Source organism: Humulus lupulus, chromosome 3 (genome assembly GCF_963169125.1).
Source record: "Humulus lupulus chromosome 3, drHumLupu1.1, whole genome shotgun sequence".
Classification (NCBI taxonomy): Eukaryota; Viridiplantae; Streptophyta; class Magnoliopsida; order Rosales; family Cannabaceae; genus Humulus; species Humulus lupulus.
The window spans coordinates 132,429,554-132,454,720 of NC_084795.1; the positions used below are offsets into that span (position 1 = coordinate 132,429,554).

At 35.9% G+C, this 25,167-nt stretch overlaps 1 non-coding gene across 1 annotated transcript; it reads right to left on the minus strand.

The window, feature by feature from the left end:
- Positions 1–24,714: 24,714 nt before the first annotated feature.
- LOC133827954 (small nucleolar RNA R71) lies at positions 24,715–24,821 on the minus strand. Its single transcript, XR_009890602.1, has one exon. It is a non-coding gene; the product is annotated as a small nucleolar RNA R71 (small nucleolar RNA).
- Between the last annotated feature and the right edge of the window lie 346 nt (positions 24,822–25,167).

A 25,167-nucleotide genomic window follows, 5' to 3' on the forward strand; every position in this document is an offset into this window, starting at 1 on the left:
TGGACTTTTCTATAGTCACTTAGAAAAAAAAGTGTTTACTTCTACGAATGCTACTTTTCTGGAAAATGACTATGTCCAAAACTTCAAACCACACAGCAAAGTAGTTTTAGAGGAGATGGTTAAAGAATTGACTCCAACCAATGTTCCATAATCTTCAATGCGAGTTGATGATGAGATTCCCACTCTTCATGTCCAATCGACACAAGTCGATTTAAATGAAGAAAGTACCACTGTTCCTGAGCAAACAGTGGTGGAGCCTTGTCGTAGTGGGAGGGTTTCTAGGAACCCAGTTCACTATGGTTTGGATGGTGAAACCAATATGGTTGTTGGTGACACTAGTGGTGATGATCTGTTGTCTTTCAAACAGGCAATGGCTAACACTGAAAAGGAACTATGCCTCGAAGCCATGAAACAGGAAATGGAGTCCATGTACTCAAATCCGTCTAGGATCTTGTGGAAGCCCATAGTGAATTTAGGGCCATTGGGTGCAAGTGAGTCTACAAGAAGAAACGAGGTGTTGATAGAAATATCGAGACTTATAAAGCTCGATTAGTGGCAAAGGGTTATACCCAAAGAAAAGGCGTGGACTATGAGGAAACTTTTAGTCCGATAGCCATGCTCAAGTCCATTCGCATCCTCCTATCCATAGCAGTCGCTCTGGACTATGAGATCTGGAAAATGGATGTCAAGACAACTTTTCTTAATGGAAAGCTTGATGAAGTCATTTATATGAATCAAACAGAAGGTTTTAAAGTAGCTGGACAAGAAGGAAAAGTTTGCTAGTTGAATAGGTCCATTTATGGACTTAAGCAAGCTTTTTGTTCTTGGAATCTTAGGTTTGATGAAATAATCAAAACCTATGGCTTTGAACAAAATATTGATGAGCCTTGTGTTTACCAACTGAAGGCAAATCAAATAGTGGTTGTAACGATCCAAAATCACTAATAAGGTTTACGGGCCTTGATTAGTGTGTCGGGAGGGCATAATTGGATTATGTGTGATTTAAATGATTAAATGCATGATTATGTAATAAGCATGCTTATATGATTATATGGATATATGAGATGCATGGTTATGAGTATTAGTATGCATTTAGGCCCTGATTAGATTATAAGGGCATATTCGTAATTTTGGCCCGTTGAGGGCATAAATATAATTATTTGTGGTAAATTGTTGATACCACATTATATGTGGATATATCTATATCTTGTGACTCGAGGCGATCCTAGTGAGCGGTTTAGTGAAAAAGTCACGGTGGGGATTTATACCCGGCTCGGGGGGAGCCTTGGGGTATTTCTGGGAATTGGGGAAATATATTGGAGACTATTTGGCATTGAGGAAAATAATTGGTAATTAATTAGGCTAGGGGGTTTAAGCGATAATTATTAGGGACACTCGAGGAATTAGCGGGAATTGGGAACAAATGACCAAAATGCCCTGGTATGTTTAAAGGCTTAGGTCTTAATGGGAGGAAAAAATGGTCATTTGATTTAAAAAGGGATAAGGAGTCATTCTGACTTTATAGAATTAGTGGGATTTGTAGAAAGTAGTAGAAGCTGAAAGAAAAGAAAAGAAGAAGGAAATAAGAGAAAATAGAACACTTGAGCTTACCTCCTTCTCCTCCACTCAGTTTGCCCATTCTTCACCATTTCTTAAGGATTTCTAAAGCTGTAACTCAGAGAAAGCTTAGGTTGGAGCTTGGGGCTAGGATCCTTGGTGAAGCTAGAAGATTTAGCAGGAATTAGCTACTCAATTGAGGTAAGGTTTAAAGGTTTTGATGAGTTTCTGAGTTTTGTTAGAATTGATTTCTGAATTGGATTTTGAATGGAAGTTAAGGGAATTAAGCTTTGGGAATTGAGGAGTTAAAGGCTGGAAAGGCTTAGAAGACAATCTAGGGTCGAATTCCCCATCAAAGGTAAGGAATTCTAAGCTTTATCATCAGAGTTGCTGGGTTATTTCTGGTTTTTCTGATGAGTTCTTGAGTTTTAAGTTCAATTCTTGTTTTGCTATGTTTGATGGTGCATGTGGCCAACTTTGGTGTTGTTGGACCATGTGGGAAGAGATGTAGTGGATGGTAGGCTTATTTTGAAGTGTGGTTGAGGTTTGGAGGGGTTTTAGGGAGGTTTGGCTCAGGGAAATTCGAAGGAAAATTTAGGGGGTTTTCTGGTGCTGAGAGTAGCGTTGTAGCGCTAGCTTTAGGGCGCTACAGCGCTTGGCCTGGCTTTCCTGGGCATTTTTGTCTCTACTTGTAGCGTTGTAGCGCCCACTTTGTGGCGCTGTAGCGCTACCATGTCTTCAGAAATGGATTTTTGGGTATTTTCTTAGGCTTTTTGCCTGGCGGCTCGGGGCTTGATTCTACTACCCCATTTGGTGGAATTAGGGCTTCCTTAGGGCTCGGGATTGGTCCCGATGTTAGGTTATGGAATTGAAGTTTAGTGATGGTTCTAATTTATGGCTGTGACTAGGTGTACGCTAGGACTCGGATGGGATCGTGCTTGAAGGTTGATTTCACTAATAAAAGCTATCGGAATCTAAGATAAGAAACTGCACCGGGTTATGAGAATATGTCTGGACTAAGAGTTCCCTGTAATTGTATGTGTTGTCATGAGATTGTATTATGCCATGGGGACATGTGATAAACAACCTAAGACTGCCGAAATCAACGTTTGTGCACAAGGCGAGGCTCGGCCACTGGTAGCTGAGGTTAAGTACATAATCACTGAGCTCGGCCTAAGCGAGCCAGAGTCAGTGGGATAATCAGAGGGTGCGGCCTAAGGGCGCCGACCCTGGATTTTGGTGTGATATGTTTAATGTTGTTTAAACTAATGGTTGTGGCGAGTATGTTATCTGAATAACTGATTATTGGCTTGTAGATTGATATCACTGTTTATATGAGCAATATGACCTGTTTGTATCTGATTGATAATTCATGAAATATTTGACTGTTTTTTATCGTTTATACTCTGTATTGTGGCTTTCTTGTTGGGCCTCGGCTCATGGGTGCTTCGTGGTGCAGGTAAAGGCAAGAGCAAGGTAGACCAGTCCTGAGTTGGAGAGCTTTGAGGCTGAATGTACATAGTCAGCTAATCGGCCGCCACAGCCGAGGAGTGGTACAGGACAGGAGAAGCCTAAATGTTTGTTTTGCCCTTAGACTGGCTAGTACTTGTTTACAACCTAGAATTTTTGTAAACTGTCTTTTAAACTCTATTTCTTTTAGGATCCCATGTACGAAATATTTATCTAAATGAAATGTATCTTTTATGAACAAAATATTTTAACCCTAGTTCAATGATGGTTTCAGTAACACGTTTCTAACTAAATAACTTGATTATCAAGTCTTGCACCTTTATAAACACACAGTGTAACGGTCTTGACTACCCAGGGCATTACAGTGGTATTCCTAGTTCTTTATGTAGGTGATATCTTACTCATTGGAAACAATGTTAAGAAATGTCAGATGTGAAGAATTGGCCAAACACTCAATTCTAGATGAAGGATTTGGGTGAAGCAAGTTATGTTTTAGGTATCCAAATTATCAGGGATACAAAGAACAGACTCTTAGCTCTATCTCAAGCAACTTACATAGATAAAGTGCTTGAACGTTTCTCAATGACAAATTCTAAGAAATGACGTTTATTGTCCCGCCATGGAATTCATCTTTCAAAGAAGCAGTCTTCCCAGACTCCTGAAGAGGAAGACACAATGAGAAAAGTTCCTTACGCATCTACAGTTTGAAGTCTAATGTATGCTATGTTGTGTACTAGACCAAATATCTGCTATGCAGTGGGAGTAGTGAATAGGTATCAGTCAAACTCAGGACCGGAACATTGGATAGAAGTTAAGCATATCCTGAAGTATTTAAGGCGAACTAGGGATTATATATTAGTCTACAAGGGTGGTGTTATGAACCTTGTAGGCTACACCGATTTAGATTTTCAGACTGATGTCGATGACAGGAAGTCTACTTCTGGAATGGTGTTTACTATTTGAGGTGGAGCTATGATATGGAGAAGCATAAAGCAGTCCAAAATCTCAAATTCCACCACGGAGGCTGAGAACATAGCAGCATCAGAAGCAGCTAAGGAAATAGTCTGGCTAAATAAGTTTTATTTGGATTTTGGAGTTATTCCAGAACTGGATAAACCACTTGTGTTGTTTTGTAACAATACAGGAGCGATAGCCAACTCGAAAGAACCTCGTAGTCACAAGAGAAGTAAGCATATAGAAAGGAAGTATCACATAATTCGAGAATATGTGGCCAGGGGAGATGTGAAGGTTATGAAGATTGCATCTAAAGACAATCTTGCAGATCCATTTACAAAGACACTACCAGTAGCTACATTTGATAAGCATATCAAGGAAATGGGATTAGTAGAATTAAGGAATTAGTTTCAATCACTTTGCTCACTTGTTTGTTGTAATGCCCCAAATTTCCTAATGAGGTTTAGGACCTTGATTAGGAGGCCGGGAGGGCCATAATAGATTTATTATGTTATTAAATGATTATATGCATGTTTATGTGAATTATATTATTATATGATGATAAATGCATATGGGTCCACATTTAATTATTAGGGCATGTTGGTAATTTGGCCCGTTGAGGGTGTGATTGTGTATTTTCATGCATGTGGGTGAATTATAAATAACACCACATTATATGTGGATCAGTTTGAGCCATTCGGCATGAGAAGATAATGGAATGCAAGTTTTTGGTCTAGTCATAACGAGATTAAGTTCGGGGTTCGGAGTGAGTTCCGGGGTAATTTGGTGATTAGAATGTTGCCGGGAATTAGAGGGTAAAAAGATATGAATTATTGGTGTTTGAGAATATTGAGGACAATGGGAATTGGAGGGTGTTAATTATAATTAACGAAATAGGCGGGAAAGGACGATTTTACCCTTGGGAGTCTTTAGAAGCCTTTATTTGGCCTAGGGGCAATATGGTCATTTGGCAAATGATATGTATCATTTAGAAGGCTGTGGAATTGTACAAAATAGAGCATCATCATTCTATCTCATTTCTCTCCCGTACCTCTCTTTCTCTTCTTCTTCCTTTGTTTTTTTTTACTTCCTTTGAGGATCCAAGCTATGAGAGCAAGGCTTGAGGGCTTAGGACCTTGGTTCAATCATTGAAGGGGATCTAAATAAAGCTTGAGGTAAGGAATTCAGCCATGAAAATCTTTGGTTTATACCTTGTTTTTCTAGTAAGTTTTCAGTTGAGAATTAGATGTGTTAGTTGGGAATTAATGGAAGGTCTTGAGTTTGGTTGCTTGGGTTTTGATGAGTGTGTGTTGTAGATGAAGTTTTGGGGTTGAATTTGATGTTTTGATGATGTTTGGGATTGGTTTGGAAGTTTGGTTTTCAAGGGAAATCGCAGGGGAGAAGACCATAATTTTCTCTAGTTTGCTGATGACGCCCCAATGCCATTCCTGGCGCCCCAGCGCTAGGTAGGGCAGATTCTGGGCTTCTCTGACTTTGGGACAGCGCCCCAGCGCCACTAGGCAGCGCCCCAGCGCCACTAGGCAGCGCCCTAGCGCTAGTGAATTTTCCAAAAACCTATTTTTAGGGCTCGGGATGACTTTTAAGGCTCGGGGGTTAGTTCCTTTACCCCGTTTGGGTAGATTAAGAGTCCCGAGAGTGCGGGATGGATCCCGGGAGTGAGGTTTTAGATTATAAACACTTTTATGATTTATTTTATTGATGGGATTCCATATTTGGTTATGACTAGGTGACCGCTAAAGGATCAAAGGATTGATCGTTCTCAAGGGTCGTTCTTTTACTAATTCTTGCTCGAACCTAAGGTAAGAAAACAGCACCCTGTGTATATATGACATGCATGGTTATTCTTGATGCATGTTGGATGTCTAAATGTGATGCATGTAATGCACGCGAAACATGTGATTAGGGCATGCTATGAATATTGAATATGAGATTGTTCAGAGCTTGAGCCTCTGTGTTTATGCATGGTCCTAATTATGCTAGCAATTGTTAAGTAAGCAAGCTGAATGCCTTGTATTCAGATATTTTACATATGATATATGTTTGGAATCATTGCTTACTTGTGTATGGCACTGACTAGTCAGGGTCAGCACTGGTCGAGTATCACAGACCTAACAGCCGACAACGGCATATCGTCATGAACGCAGAGCCGATTAAAAGATTATATCTAATTGATATTAGCGTTGAATGAATCTAGGGCATTAATGCTGGACCGACCCTAAGGTCGATGAATCTTAAAAGCGCTTTACTTGTCTAAGCTAGTTACTCAGAGCCAGGGCCTAAGGCCTAGGTGACTGCTTGTCACATGGCTAGGGAACAGAGTTCCATAGTTATGACTCTAGAGTCATGAGGAAGGTTATGTTGGTGACTAGTCATCATGCGCCTATCCTATTTAAGCTAGTGAAAGGTTCACTTATCTATAAAGCCCCGGTGACCCTATCGTCACATGGTTATTGGGAATAAACCCACCTTAGTGACTATTACAACTGTCACTCTTCTATTTGGGGCTAAAAGTCGTGGATGATTATTATGATCATTTGTTGATGTATTATACTCAACAATATGTTAATTCATTTGTCTGCTTGTCTAGGGCTATATCTGCTAGGCGTGTGCCTTATGATTTGATGACATGTTATTATTGTTCATGAGCATATTGAGTTTTCTTGCTGGGCTTCGGCTCACGGGTGCTATGTGGTGCAAGTAAAGGCAAAAGAAAGCTGGACCATCCTTGAGTTGGATAGCTTAGGTGACGATGTGTACATATGCAGCTGCTCGACCACCACGGCTGAGGTTTGAAGGGGAACTAGGGTTAAACCCTATTTTTCCGCTTAGATCGGCTGGTTGTAAATATTTTCTTGTAATAGACCTCTAAATTATATTTTTGGGATCCCAATGTATACAGTAAATGTTCTAATGAAACGTTACATCTTAACCAAAAATTTTAATCCCTAAACCGCTAATCATACTTAGATACACGATTTTGGCAAAATGACTCGATTAGTGAGTTTAGCACTGTTTAAAAGGCACACCGTAACGGTCCCTGGTGTTTGGGGCTTTACAACTTTGGTATCAGAGCGAGCCAAGGTTTATGGTTCCTAAAGACAAGCTGGGCATGTACACTCGTCACTGAAGATAGCTTCACTCAGCGAATGGTAACTATTTCTGTAGTTATATGCTTAACTGCTTAAATAGAATGTAAATGCTTTACCTGCACATTGTATTAGGGAGCATGAGATTCCGATAGTGCCTGGCACTTGACTATATGATTATATGCTCCGTGAATATATATATATATGAATGTGATTAAAAGATTACCTGCTCTGTGAATATATAATTATGATATCTGCATGCTGGAGTTGGAGGCATGGTTTGAATGTTGGAAGAGTAGGGATTATGATTGATGTATGAATGCCATGGGCATGTGTTTAGCACTGCAAGTGGTTTGAGATTGTGGTGTGGTAAGATTGATTCTGTGGGGAAAGCTCTTGATATGCTCATCATGTTTAATTGGTCAAGTTATTGACTGCAGATTCAATCAGTGGGTTTATATCCAAGAAAGATTATGAGGCCTGGTGGTTATACAGAGGCTGGGAGTTATAGCCAGGGTGTTAGTTCTTCATTTGCTTCTATGAATTTTCAACAGATGTTTACAGATTTGCAATCAAGGTTGCAGAGGCATGAGGAAGAGATCAGGTATCTGCAGCAACAACGGAATTTGTTGGGGAGTACCTCTTCTTTTGTTATGCCAGGAGTGGCACCAGCTTTGGCTAAGCCTAGGGTTGAGAACAGATGGAAATTTCTCTGTGAAAGATTCCAGGAGTAATACCCTCCAGTCTTCGAGGGAGACCTAGATCCATTCAGAGCTGAGCAATGGATGGGCATGAACAGTTCCATTCTTGATAGTATGGGGCTGGTAGGTCACTATAGGGTTGCTTGTGCGACGTTTGTTTTGCGGGATGATGCCCGGACGTGGTGGGAGGTAGTATCCCAGACACGAGACACAACTGTGATGGATTGGAAAGAATTCAGACAACTATTCAATGAAAAGTATTATTGTGATGTAGCTAAGACTGCAAAGATGAATGAGTTTCTGAACCTCGTTCAGGGTAATGCAACAGTAACCGAGTATGTTAATAGATTTGATGGGTTGACCAAGTTTGCTTTAGACATGGTACCCACCGATGTGGCTCATAAGGAAAGATTTGTTCAGGGATTGAATCCTGGAATAGCTCGGGGCATTAGAATCGCCCAAGTGCATGAATTCTATACCTATGCTCAGATGTTAGAGAAGGCTCTTGCTGTTGAGAGCATAAAAGATGAGAAGAAGAGTGCTGGGGAGCACGGAGCTCGGATAGCGGTACCTCCACTTATTGGAGTAAGTAAGAAGGAAAGCCTTGTGACAATTGGCATGGTTTATGGATTTGATATGTTTATGACATTTGTAGTTAGAGCTAGAGTTTTATGGCAAAGGGATGCATGGAACTCTTAGTTAGTGGAGTGAATACCACTTAGATTAAGCTAGTGGGGTAAGGACAGACTGGATTAGTCTGTGAGTTTCTGGATGTGTTTCCAGGGGACTTGCCAGGGTTTCTTTTATATGGAGAGATAGTATGGTGATTGGATTGGTGCCAGGGATGGATTCAGGTTTTATGGCACTGTTTTGAATGGCTTAGCAAAGTTGTAAGAATTAAAGGCTCAGTTAGTGAGTAAGATGGTATTCTCTAAGGTGAATCTTGGATCTGGTTAGTATCAGTTAGAGATCAGGGAAAGGAATTTGCAGAAGTCTGTTGTTATAATGGATGATGGCACTGGGAGTGTTGAGTTATGATTTGGTAAATTGTCTAATGCCAAGTGTTTGTGAATCAGGTGTACAGAGCATTCAAAGGTTTATCTGAATGGGATTTGTGATCGTTTTGAATGATGGTATTGTGATGTTTTCTTTGCAGAGATTTGCCAAGGTCAAGGAACGCCTTAGGAGCAGGAGTTTCCTTGGGTGGTAAAGATATTATAGATGCCTTGGGAAATAGTTATGAGTCTTCTTGCAGATCAGAACCAGTTAGTAGGTCGTTATGACATCTCAGTGACAGAGAAAAGTAATTGCCTATGCAATATGTTGGTTAAAGAATCTGACCAGAACTAGAGTAGAGTTTCTGGTGGGCCAGGTGGCCAGTTTTATGTTCGAAATTATCATTTCGGAAAGGATTAAAAAGGAAAGATGACTAAGTGAACCACAGATAAGAAAGATTGAATGGAAAGTCTTAGCTGGATTAGCTAAGAGTTGTATAGTGTCAGATATGAATTTATTGTGGTATAGGGTCGGATTTGGAATTCGATGGACACTAAGATTAATTGGGAGATTCTGGGTGAATCTCATGTTATTCTTCTATTCTCTTCATTCAGGCATCATGGAAATGTAACAGGATACGAAAGATTTATAGTGGTGGCCTGAGATGGAGATGAATGTAATGGAATGTGTGGTAAAATTCTTAGCCTGATAGCAGGTCAGATCAGAGTGTCAGAAATTGGTGAGGCCATTGTAGCCTTTGAGTATTTCATAATGGAAATAAGAGAACATCGCGATGGGCTTCACGGTGGGATTGCCTAGGTTAGTGGGTCAGCGTGAATTGGCATTGGGTCATTGTGGACCAGTTTATCCAAGTGAGTTCACTTTTATCAGCAAGGATAAGTAAATAATACAACTGATCAGTATTCAAATCTCTTTGTGAAAGGGATAGAGCGCCTTCATGAAACTCAAGGTCTATCTCATCAGATGAAGACTCTATTGCGACTTCCAGGTTTTGGAAGGGTTAAGAAGTCGATGAGTATATAGATGGAATTCAGCACAGTTTATTACTCTCAGACTGATGGTAAATCAGAGAGCGAGGGTTATCCAATTATTATTGGAAGAACATCTTATAAAATGAATGAATTAATATATATATCTGGATCCTGAGGTGCTTCAGGAGACTATTGAGATTATTAAAGGTTGAAGCTTGGATGCTCACTTCTCAGAGTAAATGGAAAAGTTTTGCTGAATTGAAAAGTAGGAACATAGAGTTCCAGGTAGTAGATTATATCTTCCTCAAAAGTATCACCATGGAAAGGGGTGAGGAGAAAGGGGCAAGTTGAGCCCTAGAATAATTTAACAGTTTGAATCCTGGATTTTTTGACAGTTTGAATTCTGGATAGGACTGGTTTGGTTGATTTTCAATCAGCCTTTTCTTTGGCACTGTCAGCTGTATACAGTGTGTTATGTACTTCCATGCAGTGGACATGGGTTGAAAGGAGTTCATGAGTTGAGTTATAAGGATCTGAAGGTTAAGTATTCCGGTAGGGAATAGCCAGTTCAGATTGTAACAGAAGTAATAAGGTTCTGAGGAGCAAAGTGTACCTTGAGTTAAGGTATGTTACAGAAACAGTGAGGTCGAGGAAGCGACCTGAATAACTAGAATCAGTGGTACGAAATTCTTATTCCGGGCTGTATAGATAAATTTCGAGGACAAAATTTCTGTAAGGAGGGGATAGTTGTAATGCCCCAAATTTCCTAATGAGGCTCAGGACCTTGATTAGGAGGCCGGGAGGGCCATAATTGATTTATTATGATATTAAATGATTATATGCATGTTTATGTGAATTATATTATTATATGATGATAAATGCATGCATATGGGTCCACATTTAATTATTAGGGCATGTTGGTAATTTGGCTCGTTGAGGGTGTGATTGTGTATTTTCATGCATGTGGGTGAATTATAAATAAAACCGCATTATATGTGGATCGGTTCGAGCCATTCAGCATGAGACGATCATGGAATGCAAGTTTTCGGTCTAGTCATAACGAGATTAAGTTCGGGGTTCGGAGTGAGTTCCGGGGTAATTTGGTGATTAGAATGTTGCCGGGAATTAGAGGGTAAAAAGATATGAATTATTGGTGTTTGAGAATATTGAGGACAATGGGAATTGGAGGGCGTTAATTATAATTAACGAAATAGGCAGGAAAGGACGATTTTACCCTTGGGAGTCTTTAGAAGCCTTTATTTGGCCTAGGGGCAATATGGTCATTTGGCAAATGATATGTATCATTTAGAAGGCTGTGGAATTGTACAAAATAGAGCATCATCATTCTATCTCATTTCTCTCCCATACCTCTCCTTCTCTTCTTCTTCCTTTGTTTTAGTTTATTTCCTTTAAGGATCCAAGCTATGAGAGCAAGGCTTGAGGGCTTAGGACCTTGGTTCAATCATTGAAGGGGATCTAAATAAAGCTTGAGGTAAGGAATTCAGCCATGAAAATCTTTGGTTTATACCATGTTTTTCTAGTAAGTTTTCAGTTGAGAATTAGATGTGTTAGTTGGGAATTAATGGAAGGTCTTGAGTTTGGTTGCTTGGGTTTTGATGAGTGTGTGTTGTAGATGAAGTTTTGGGGTTGAATTTGATGTTTTGATGATGTTTGGGATTGGTTTGGAAGTTTGGTTTTCAAAGGAAATCGCAGGGGAGAAGACCAGAATTTTCTCTAGTTTGCTGATGACACCCCAGCGCCATTCCTGGCGCCCCAGCGCTAGGCAGGGCAGATTCTGGGCTTCTCTGACTTTGGGGCAGCGCCCCAGCGCCACTAGGCAGCGCCCTAGCGCTAGTGCATTTTCCAAAAACCTATTTTTAGGGCTCGAGATGACTTTTAAGGCTTGGGGGTTGGTTCGTTTACCCCGTTTGGGTAGATTAAGAGTCCCGAGAGTGCGGGATGGATCCCGGGAGTGAGGTTTTAGATTATAAACACTTTTATGATTTATTTTATTGATGGGATTCCATATTTGGTTATGACTAGGTGACCGCTAAAGGATCAAAGGATTGATCATTCTCAAGGGTTGTTCTTTTACTAATTCTTGCTCGAACCTAAGGTAAGAAAACTGCACCCTCTGTATATGTGACATGCATGGTTATTCTTGATGCATGTTGGATGTCTAAATGTGATGAATATAATGCACGAGAAATATGTGATTAGGGCATGCTATGAATATTGAATATGAGATTGTTCAGAGCTTAAGCCTCTGTGTTTATGCATGGTCCTAATTATGTTAGCAATTGTTAAGTAAGCATGTTAAATGCCTTGTATTCGGATATTTGACATATGATATATGTTTGGAAGCATTGATTACTTGTGTATGGCACTGACTAGTCAGGATCGACACTGGTCGAGTATCACAGACCTAACAGCCGAGAACGGCATATCGTCATGAATGCGAGGCCGATTAAATGATTAGATCTAATCGATATCAGTGTTGAATGACTTTAGGGCATCAATGCTGGACCGACCCTAAGGTCGATGAATCTTATAAGCGCTTGACTAGTTTAAGCTAGTTACTCAGAGCCAGGGCCTAAGGCCTAGGTGACTGCTTGTCACATGGCTAGGGAACAGAGTTCCATAGTTATGACTCTAAAGTCATGAGGAAGGTTATGTTGGTGACTAGTCATCATGCACCTATCCTGTTTAATCTAGTGAAAGGTTCACTTATCTATAAAGCCCCGGTGACCTTATCGTCACATGGCTATTCGGAATAAACCCACCTTAGTGACTATTACAACTGTCACTCTTCTATTTGGGGCTAAAAGCCATGGATGATTATTATGATCATTGGTTGATGTATTATACTAAAAAATATGTGAATTCATTTGCCTGCTTGACTAGGGCTATATCTGCTAGGTGTGTGCCTTATGATTTGATGACTTGTTATTACTGTTCATGGGCATATTGAGTTTTCTTGCTGGGCTTTGGCTCACGGGTGCTATGTGGTGCAGGTAAAGGCAAAAGAAAGCTGGACCATCCTTGAGTTTGAGAGCTTAGGTGACAATGTATACATATGCAGCTGCTCAACCACCACGGCTGAGGTTTGAAGGGGAACTAGGGTTAAACCCTGTTTTGCCGCTTAGATCGGCTAGTTGTAAATATTTTCTTGTAATAGACCTCTAAATTATATTTTTGGGATCCCAATGTATACAACGTTACATCTTAACCAAAATTTTTAATCCCTAAGTCACTAATCATACTTAGATACACAAATTTGGCCAAATTACTCGATTAGCGAGTTTAGCATTATTTACTTACAAGGCACACCGTAACGGTCCCTGGAGTTTGGGGCGTTACATTTTATTTTCAATAAAAGAATAGAAATCATTTTTTTGACTTGGTCAATCACTTTGCTCACATGTTTTATTTTCATGATTATTTGTTTAATATAAACTTATATAAAATCCCGAGCATATAGCTAATCATATTTATAGTGACGTAATCACAGTGGAATATAAATATGATTATATGTTCAAATATAAGTTAGTCCTAAGATTAGTCAGTGCACATGATTTACACTAACTTGCCAATTTACGATATGTTCTACTTACACATTACAGTGTTATGTTCTTTCCAGAACATTAGCAAAGTAGATAAGATCAGATATATTTGTTACATCGGACATGACCGATATTGACAGTAGATAGGATAACTACACATACCGTTATTATCTATTCTAGTCATATCATATAGTTGACCACAGGTCAATTCAATCTCAATTATGAGTGGTTAGTATTCTAACTGGTTGTATTATTTGAGTTCTTTGTATTGTTCGTACCAGCTTACCCTACGGACTAGCCCATACTTACACCTTGGGAACTCGATAGTATAATTGAGTGGGAGTGTTAATCATAGATATAAACATCTATAGCTTCTGACGAAGAAGTGAAATGATGGTTTCCTTTTAGTATGGTTCAAGGTGCTAAATGATAGAGATCTCATTTCAGTAATTAATATTAGTTTATTGAAATATCATTTACAAGGAACTAAGTGTTTTACGGATAAAATACAATGAGGGGTAAAACGGTATTTTAGTCCCATCTCATTGTACCGTCTATATAGGATTGAGTGACAATTATGGTAGTAATAATGTATAATTAATAGCGTATCTATATTTGTTATAGAGCATTCTATGAATTCAAGAGTGCAATTCTGAGTCTTTAGTGGACTCGCGGGGAATTAATAAGTTAGTAAATTAATTTGTTACATTTATGATAAATTATTGGAGCTTGATTTCATAGGCCCATGGTCCCCATTGTACCTTGGATAAAATCATCTAGATAGTCTCAATTAATTGATTTAATTATCAAAATTAACCAGGTCAATTTTGGATAGTTTCATAGAGTTATACAATTAAGAGAAATTAGAGAAAATTTATTAATTAAGATAAATTGGTATCTAAATTAATAAATAAGTTTAAATCAAAGTTCAAATTATAAATAATTAATTTGATAAAGGATTTGAATAATTATTTAATTAATTAAATCAATAGAAAATAATACAGGCCTTGATTTTAAGTCCAACGTGCTTATAATCAAATGTGAAATTTCACGAGCCTAAAGCCCATGATAATTTCGACCTACGACTAATTATTGGCTATTATTTTATTGATTTTCTAATTAAATAAATGACCTGATTGAGTCTATAAAAGGAATGTTAAGTGAGAGTTGAAATTAGATTACAGAAACTGGTTTTCTGATAGGTTTTAGATTCTCTCTAAACATAAGTCATTTTCTAAGCCTTATTGTTATTTTCTTTTCTTTTCTCTGTATCTATCTCATGTGTTGAGAATCGTCCACTCTAGTCTAGGTGATTCTAAGGATACTTTGGAAGGCTATGAAGAAAATTGAAGATCGGTTCAGTTTCTTGGTAATACTCTGCGACATAAATGAAACAAGGGTCAGAGAAACTGAAGGAATGACTCATTCATTCCGCTGCGTATAATGTAAGTATTCTTATCATTATTTCTCTTTGAATTCAATTTTAGAAATATTTTCTAGGTTATCTCATATTAATTTGTTTAATATTAGATATACATGAAAATAAATAAAGAACATGCATAAGTTTCCTTAAAAAATATTCATTAAATTTTATAATATATATTCATAAAATTTAATAATTTATTCATAAGATTCAGTAAGATTTCACAATTTACTTGAAAAAATTAGTGTTTTGGTGATAAAAAAATTATTATCAAATAAAGGTAGTTTTTTATGATTATCACATTGTGATAATTTATTTTCTACTTGAATCAGTTATGGCGATTGACAAGAGTTGGATATCTAATAGACGAGGTAACTCTGATGAGTTTTGGAATGGTCTTCAAGCATTTATACAAATGACCAAGAATCATGTGAATGCTTCGGGAGAAGTCAGATGCCCATGCGTTCAGTGTGTCAATATGCTGAATCAGAAACTAGATGTGGTGGAGGCTCACATACACAGATACGTGAAGTGGACCTACCACAGTGAAGTTGATATGCCTCCAGTAGTGGATGACGAGGCTCCAGTGACTGATGAGATGATTGACATCATCAATGATGTTATTGGTGAACAAGACACTAAGGAAGAAGGCGTAAATGAGGGAATTTTAGATGGTGGAGGCAATAGTGCGGAGAATGAATTTGATGACTTATTTCAAGAGGTCGAAGCTGAGTTATACCCTGGTTGTACTTGATTGTCTTCCTTGAACTTCTTGGCGAAGATGATGCACATGAAGGTTATGAATAAATGGACAAATAGTTCATTTGATGAACTTTTGAAGTTTATGAAATTTGCATTCGCGAAGGAGAATAAGATTTTGGCTTCATTCTATGAGTCTAAGAAAAAATAACGAAGGTAGGGTTAGGTTATCAATTAATTCATGCTTGCAAGTACGACTGTTGTTTGTTTTGGGAGGAGAATTCCCAAAAACAGAGTTGTCCTGTATGTGGTGAGAGCCGATGGGTTGACAAAGACACAAAGGGGAAAAAAGTCGCCCACAAAGTGTTGCGGTACTTCTCTTTGACTCCTAGGCTGAAGCGTCTTTATGGTTCAAGGCATACAACAAATGATATGATCTGACATAGTACGAAACGGTTGAAAGAAGATGGTGTGATGCACCATCCTGTTTATGGGGGTGCTTGGAAATAATTTGATTCCAGATTTCCTGATTTTTCCAAAGAACCCAGAAACGTTTGATTGGGTTTAGCTGCTGATGGTTTTAATCCATTCGGTGCAAGGAATTGATTATTTCACTTTCTATGGAAAACTTGAGGAGATTGTAGAGTTATGCTATGCCCATGGTTACTCGGTAGTATTGTTTCGACGCAAATGGTTCAACACCGATGCAAGCAAGGGTCGAAATGTGACTGAGAATAACATAACTAGTATCATGATTAATTATGAATGGTACAAGAACGATCAATTTATTCTCGCCACTCAAGCAAAAAAAGTTTTCTACTTGGAAGATCCTTCAAGAAACAAAAATTGGAAGGTTTTAGAATAAGTCAATCATCGAAAGATTTGGGATCATCTAAGTATCGATGATGATAACTAGGTTGATGTCGTACATGATAGTACTTCATCAAATTTTGTACTCAGTGTGGAATTAGGAGAGTTGGAGATTATGCATTTGGATCGACCTGTTCACACCAGCATAATTGGGGGAAACATCTTGATTTGTTCTAGAAGATGATTTAGAAAGTACAGATGATGTAGGAATCGACATTGATGAGGAATAATATTTTCTTATTCATATTCATATTTGTATGTTTAATGTGTATGTTTTAATTTCAAGACTTTTCAATCAATATATGACTTTTCTCAACAGTGTTTGTTTTTCAATAGTTTCAATTGCATTACCGAAATTATTTAAGTTATATAATTAACCTCCAAATATAACTGAATTTAAGTTAATAATTATTTAAACTGCAAAGATATGTCTGCTACTGTTTCTCGTTCTCATGGAGGTGATGGAGCGGATCCTCCTCCTCCTCCTCCAGATCCCACGCGAGTTCCTACTTCCTGTGAGATAGGTAATATACTATAATTAGTCTATCTTTTATCAATAAATGACAAATTGTTATTATTTTATTCAATTTAATTGTATTGTTTAATTAACATATGCAGTGGCTGCCGCAAAAAGAAGAGGTCGGTCTTGATCCAAAAATCTGCACCAGCTCGTCAACGACAATAAAGGTTCATTAGCTCTACAATTTGATCTGAAGGAGGGAACCTACAAAGTAGTTGGTGATTTTGGAATGTTGTTCACGAGACTTATTGGCAACCTTATCGGTCACGATGTCCCGTTATATTATGACTCATGGCAGAGTGTTCCGCATGAGCCCAAGATTTGATTGATGCAAAAACTTGAGGTATTTATCTACTTATTCACATGTAATGCTTTTTTTTTAATTAAAAAAATCTCACTATTTTTTTAAGGAATTTTTCATTCTTCCCTGAGCTCTCCTTGAGTTGCGACTAATAGAGACTGGGATTGAGCGAGAGTATTAGGATTTCTACAAGGATAGAAAAGGTCGCAAGAAAAGACACTTCAATGAACATGGAGGGTATGATGATATTGAGACAGCCAAAAAGAATCCAGCAGAGGACATGGACAACGAGAGTTGGTAGAAGTTGGTTGACATTTTCACCACTCCACAGTTCATGGCGTGCTCAAAGGAAAATGCTGCCAACAGAGCAAAACAGAAGTATCCAAGTCTCCATGGGTCCATTTCTTATGCTTATGCTCGATTTAAGAAGGTAAATAAAAATATATAGATAATTTGAAATATTTTAAGTTATCTTAATAATAATTCAATATTTAACTAAGATTTTGTTAAATTTTATTTTCTAAAGATGAATCTTCAGACTAAGGAACTGCCCAACATTATCGATACATTCCAGGACATGCACAATCATCCGACATGTGGATGGGTGAACACGAATGCTAAGGATGCATATGTAAGTAACTTTCTAAGTTTATTATATATATATATATTATTCAATTATATTATGTATTAATTTCCTTGTTTCTAAACTTCAGGATGCCTTGCAGCAAGAAGTCCAGATACAATCTCAATCTCAATCTGAATCTGAAGCAGGAAGTGCCACTGTCAATGAAACACAAGTTGTCTCAAAGGTACTTGGTCAACGTCGTAGCCACAACCGAGGTATTGGACGGAAGTTGAAGGGCACTGGTACCTTTGCATCAAGCGCCACCGGATCCTCTTCACAATTAGAAGCATCACCGTTTTTGTCCACCGCAATTGGCCTTCCAACGATACCACCTGAGGCTTTCCAGTCCATGATTCAACACTTCAGTCAAGCCTTTATGACCTAGAACAACAAAATCCAGCAAATGCAACAATTTTTGCAAGCAACAAATCTGAACATCCAAGCTCCACAATTTCAGCCTGTCAACTTGGACAAGAATATGATACAGTCCATGATGACAAGCTTTCAACCACAACAACCACATCATCCACAACCACCACAACAACAACCACCACAACCACCACCACATCCACCCCAACAGCGCGGCGATAATGACTTCGGAATTGATTTTGATGACATTTAGTTTTATCATATTACTATTTTTAAATTATTAATATTTTGCGATGTTTTTTATTTATTTTGGAGACAAAACTACTTATGTTTTGTTATCTTACATTTTGGAGACTATGGATATTGTTAAATTGGTTTTATTATTTAATTAATAAATTAGTTTTATTATTTAATTAAATAAGTTGGTTTTGTTTATTTAATTAAATAAATTTTAATTAATATAATAAATTAAATATTTAAAAAAAAATTGTACACCTAAAGCGACGACATGTCGTTGCCATAGGGTGTATGCTGAACACAAAAATCTGAGTTTTCGTGACACTACAACGAATCCATGTCGTCGGTGAAGGCATATAATTCCACGCACTCTTCAGTGACGACATGTCGTCACTGTAGATGGAGCAGTTGATGGACCTACAGTGACCACATGTCTTCGCTGTAAAATTTTTTGAAATTCAAATTTTCAAATTTTGCAATCACCTACAGCGATGATATGTTGTCGCAATATCTCAGTCCAACCAAAAAAAAGGATTCCCTACTGCAACCGACATGTCATCGCTGTAGTAAAACACTACTACGGTGATTGCGTTTTGTCATCGCCATAGATTGCTACACATACAGACCTACAACGACGCCGTTTTGGCGACGATATGTCGCCGATGTATACCTTCAGCGGTGATTTCTTGATCTACAGTGACGACAAAAGACTCTTTTTCTGGTAGTGTCTAAGATTTAGGAGGAAGGGTTGGAAATAATTTACAAATTTTTAATGTGAATTTATAATATTGTCTTCTAATTAGATCAGGTCCAAGTTGCTTTTAGATTTGCGCTCGTCGATATCGATCTCCTATGAAAATTTTGTAGTCATCCTCTTCAATGTTCGAAAGTAAAACTCAGTGTTGTCTTCATAATGAGTCTTATTGTTCTTTATGCAAGGTAATATCTTCATATCTATATATGTGTCTATAATTGAGATCTCATTTTATGTTTATGTTATAACACCTTGATTATTATTTTTCTGAAATCTTTTTTCTTTTCTCTATTTAAAAAATAAGAATATAAATACCATGTATGTGTAGATGAGGTAGATCATGATGTTTCTATTCCACCATGGAGTTTTGTCATACCTGATGAGGATGATGATGCAATGAATATTAATATACCATCATATGTAAACAATGGGAACCTTCAAATTCTCGATTATATAAAATGTGTATGTATTATTTTAATTATTTTCAAAATTTTAAATTAATTTATTGTTTACAGGTTAGGGTGTCAAAATTAAATGCTTTCTCACAATGGTTGTTGGTTTGCAAAATATTTTGGTTACAAAGATCCTTGATTCTAGAGACAGCTTAAATGGTTCAAATAATATTATCCATCAACTTCGTCGTCGTTGTCTGGTTGGTATATTTTAATTAATTTAATAATTTTACAGTAAGAAACATTATCTGGTTGGTATATGTTTATCTGAATTGTTTATTTTTTTTATTGTTTTGTAGATCAACTATGTGAAGCATCTCAAATATCTGAAGACCAAAATGAGGATATCATTGTTCCACTACAAGAAATAGGTTTTTTTGCACCGGGATAAGTAGTTTTTGTCAGCGCAACTCACTAGGTCGCCTGTAAAAAAACTTTTGCCGGCGCAATACCAAAATGTATTGACAAAGAGTTTTGGACTTTTTATGGTGCCACTTTTCCCGACACATAAGGCATTAATGCACCAAAAAATGTTGTTTTTCTTGAACCAAACTTTGACAATGCTACTTTTACTGGCGCATGACGAAATTGTACCGGAAAATTATTTGAATACGCTGAAAAAAGTCATAAACGCGCTGGGAAAAGATAAAATTACACCGACAAAACTATTACATAACAGAAATACACAATTTTTCTAGATTTTATTGAAGTGATTTAGGTTTTATGTAGTATTATTCATAAATTAATAAGTATTTAACATCTAATCAACGATATAATGTTGTTAGATTGTTCTAAGATTAACGACAATACTAATGAACTTTGTAATTAACAACTATAAGGGTTATAGTTTTGTGATCATTGTCAACTATGCATATCTAACCATACGATTATGGTTTGTTATCATAGGTCTAATGAGCAATTTGATTATTACGCACAAAGTTTATGAATATCTACAATCTTGCTCTTAGTGAGAATTATTAATGTTATTAATTAGTATTGTTATTACAATATATTTATGTACATTTCAATGTTGATATATAAAACTGTATTGAGAGTTTGTTGGAACGTTGAATAATTATTCTTTTTTTTTACTTATAAAGGAATATTCGATCATACCACTAGTATTTTATCATAATTAACAAGAATTAATAGTGATCATATTGATTGTGTGAATAGATTAACTCTTCTGATTTATAATTACTGTAGTATGTCATCTAAATTTACAAATTATTATAAATATTTAGTATTTATAAGTAATTATGGACATTATAAATAATTCGATTAAACCTTAAGTGTTAAGATATTATAAATGTTAAGTGATGTTGAAAATTAACCTAGTTCATTGATAGTGTCTATATTGTTTTCGGTCGATATAACATCGCAAATTATTAGTACGTTAAACATTTTAACTATTATTTTGTTATTTAAAATCAATAAATGTTTCAATTATTGTGCCCAGATAATTATAATTTTTTTTTAAATTTGAAGAAAAATAAATAATAAAAGCACTTTTGCCGGCACAAAAAGATCTTTGTCAGCATCGTTTCACGTCGGCAAAACTACTTTTGTCAGCGCAATGTCCAATTGCGCCGACAAAACAATAATCCAGCAAAAGGGGGATTATTCAGTTGAGTGGGAAAATTCTTGCCTGACATTATTTGGAAATCCACGTGTAAACTACTTTTGTTGGCATAGTTCACCTAACACGCCGACAAAAGTCCCATGTGTTGATGACCGTTGGGAATTTTGCTGGCGCGTTAGGTGAAGTGCATCGGAAAAAGTCCACATGTTAAATACGGTAGGTGGACATACTTTTTCCGGCGCATTTCGGCTCATTGGTAAAAGTGTCAAATGCGACCACAAAAGTTTAGATAAGTAAAACGACATTGTTTGCATTTAGGGTTTCAGTAAAAGCTTTTGCCGGTGCAATTTTTACTTTTGTCGGCGCAACAAAATATACTAGCAAAAGTCATGTGATTTAACAGCAACCGCCCGAGCCTTCTTCCCCCCATTCTGAAACTTTGTTCTAAAATTTCACTATCTCTCTCTATTACTACGTGATAACTCTACATAATATAGTTATTTTACCACTTTTTATGTGATAATTGTTGCTTAATTTTTAAGTTTTTAATTGATTTATTAAGTTTTTAAGAATTTTTAATTTATTAGGTTTATTTTAATTTTATAGATTTTTGTGTGTTTTTATAGTTATTTTGTTGTAAAATGTTGTAGTTAATTACTTAAGTTGTTGTGTTTAGGGAAGTAAAAAAATGTGTGTTTTATTGAAACTAAATGTTAAATTAAATTAAGTTGTAATTAATATTTTCAAATAATTAATATGGTTTATTTTATAATTGAAAATATTTTATCATGACTTAATTTATATTATTTTGTGTAGGTAATATGTTGCATTTTTGTTCTTAAAAAGAAGATAAATGAAAAGAATTAAAACTGAAAAAGAGAAAGAAAATGTGGCATTTTTGAGGAACCCATTCGGCCCACCATGGAAGCCACCAAGCCACCACTTCTTGAGCCCATAAATTGCCTAAGTGTACCATTTGTCCCCTATGTCCAAAATGTCAACTTTTTACTCATTTTGTCTACACATTTTCACCACAACATCATCATTACACCCTATAATTTACCTCTACATACCATATTTATTTTATTTATTTAATTAATCTAATCAATTTAATTAATTTAGATTGATTATTTTAATAATCTCATTTCGGCTATAAATATGGTATTTCAAGACAATTTGGGAGTGCCTAATTTTTGGGGTTACCATCTTCTTCTACCATTTTCTCTCTTCCATTTTGGGTTTTTCAAGAGCATTTTGCAAGTATGTATGTCATTTATTTTGTAATTTCTACTCTAGTTATGTGCTTCTAATCTTTTTCATAAGATTATTAAGATCATGATGAAGCAACTTGTAACTAGGTAATATTTATGTTGTATGTTGATTTCCCTTGTAATGCAACAAAGTTTATGGATTTTTCTTCTTTATATATGTCTTTCATCTTTAATATCTCATATTTTGGATTGTTAGATAATATGCACTTTGTTCTTCATTTTGCAAAAACATAATATTCCTTGTGTAAGATGTGTCATTAAATTATACACATCCATGCTTTGAACAAAAATATTATGTTTTGTCTTATAAATAATGTTATTTGAATTTTTTTTGTTTCATTAGGTTGATTCACATTAAATACTTTGAAATTATAATTTTGGAAAGTGAAGAAAAATCCTATATTTTTAGAAGTAATTTGTGCTTAAACTTATAAATATATTTGGAAAATGATAGTTTGATTTATTTTAACTATCACTAAAACTTGGAAATCAATATACTAATAAATATTATTAAACTTACATTTTGTGGATTCTAGCATCTTAATAATCTTATCTTTTAACACTTATTTTCAAATCATTATTGGTTTATTTTTATTATCTTAAATAGCTTTATTTTTCAATCTTTTATTTTATGTTCATAACATTAAAACTCATCAATCTTTGGAGCTAGGTTAGAATTTATTACTTTTTATTTAAAATGGTTTTCTTTTTGATTTTAGAAAACTCCTTTGGGTTCGATCTCGTGTTTACACGAACACTATATTCCATATACGATTCGTGCGCTTGCGAGTATAAATTTTTAAAATATACCTGTTTTGGGTCCATCAAGTTTTTGGCACCGTTGCCGGGGAGTTGCAAGTGAAAAGAAACGAAATTTATCTCAAGGTTAGTGAATTCTTCTACTAGTTATTTTAATTTTTGCACTTAAAAAAAATTATAAAATATATATCTATAAAAACTAAAAAAAAAAGATAAAAAGAAAATTTGGGAAGGTTCTATCACCCATAAAAAAAAAACTTACTTACATTTCTATATTTATTTATTTTTTTTAGTTGACGACACTTGTGCCTCCTATCTATCTTTTTAATTTTTTTAGTCGATGGCACTTGTGCCTCCTAATTTTGTTATAATTTTGTTGTAATTTTTATTTCTTGTATTTCTTTGTTAGTTGACGGCACTTGTGCCTCCTAACCTTTGTTGTAATTTTCTTTATTTATTTTGTTGTAGTTTTTATTTTATTTTATTTTTGCAAGTTACTAGTTATTGGCAATTTTGCCTCCTAGCTAGTTGATGGCAATTTTGCCTCCTAGTCTTTTATCTTATGTTTTAGTTGATGGCACTTGTGCCTCCTAATTCTTACCTTAATTTTGTTATGGTTGATGGCATGCTATGCCTCCTTACTCTTGCCTAAATTTTAGTCTTATTTAATTTTTGCCTTATTTTTCTTTGCCTTTTATAATATTTTAGTGTAATATTGTGAAAAAAAATACGTGAAAAAAAAAAGAAACCTAAATCTTGTCCTTTCACCATAAGCAATTTTTGCTTAAAGGAAATTTGAGCAAAATTCTCAATCCGCCTATACTAATTAACCTCAGAGAGTTGTTAGTAGTGTGCGAGTAAGTGGAATCAAATAGGCCTGGGGACAAGTAAACCATAAGAATTATATTGTTGTGAAATCTCTAAAAATTATAAGTATGCTCTATGGTTGCGGTTTTAACTGATCTTCGACATCAGAAAATTGTTTGTTTGCGATTATATTTGTTGTTTTGTTTGTTAAAATTGTATGCATCATTAGCAACGTAACTCTAAAAATCGATTAGTAAAAAGACGTTTATCCTCGTTTGAAATTGAAAGTGTTAGTAAAAATTTGAGCATCATGGAACCTATTGCTAATCCTGTTGATGAAAATGTTGTGCCTGAAAAAACTTTGCTTGAATATTTTGCACCTATTTCATCTAATCATGCATTGTTTTTCCTACAACTTCTGCTACTCATTTTGAGCTTAAACCAGCAATCATTCAATTGTTGCCATCTTTTTATGGGTTAGATAGAGAAGATCCTTACATGCATGTAAAATAATTCTTAGAAATTTGCTCAACATTTAAATTTCAAAAAAATTCTGATGAGTTGGTCAAACTAAGATTATTTCCTTTTTCATTAAAAGACAAATCAAAAGCTTGGTTAAATTCGCTTCCAACATGGTCTATAACTACATGGGATCAACTTTATAATAAATTCTTGCTGAAATTTTTTCCTATGTCTAAAACTGATAGTCTAAGGAGAGAAATCTCCGAGATTTTTCAAAAAGATAATGAAGAGTTTTATGAATGTTGGGAAAGATTTAAAGATTTATTATTAAAATTTCCTCATCATGGTTTTGAAAAATGGAGACTTGTAAAATATTTTTATGATGGTTTGACTCCCTCTAATCGTCAAATGATTCAATCTATGCATACTGGAATTTTTAAAAAATTTCAAGGACAAGAGGCGTGGGACGCCCTTGAAGATTTATCTGTCAATTCACAACAATCGAATTATTTTGATCCTAGGTATAGGTAAACTAATTCACCAAAAGGAGGAAGAAGGTATGAAGTAAAAGAAGAATTAGACTTAAGAACATCCTTAGACAAATTAGCGAGAAAAGTAGAAGCATTAGCCATAAGCCAAACTATAAACTCTCCAATACAACTAAGAAAAGATGTTTGTTCTATATGTTCTAGTCCG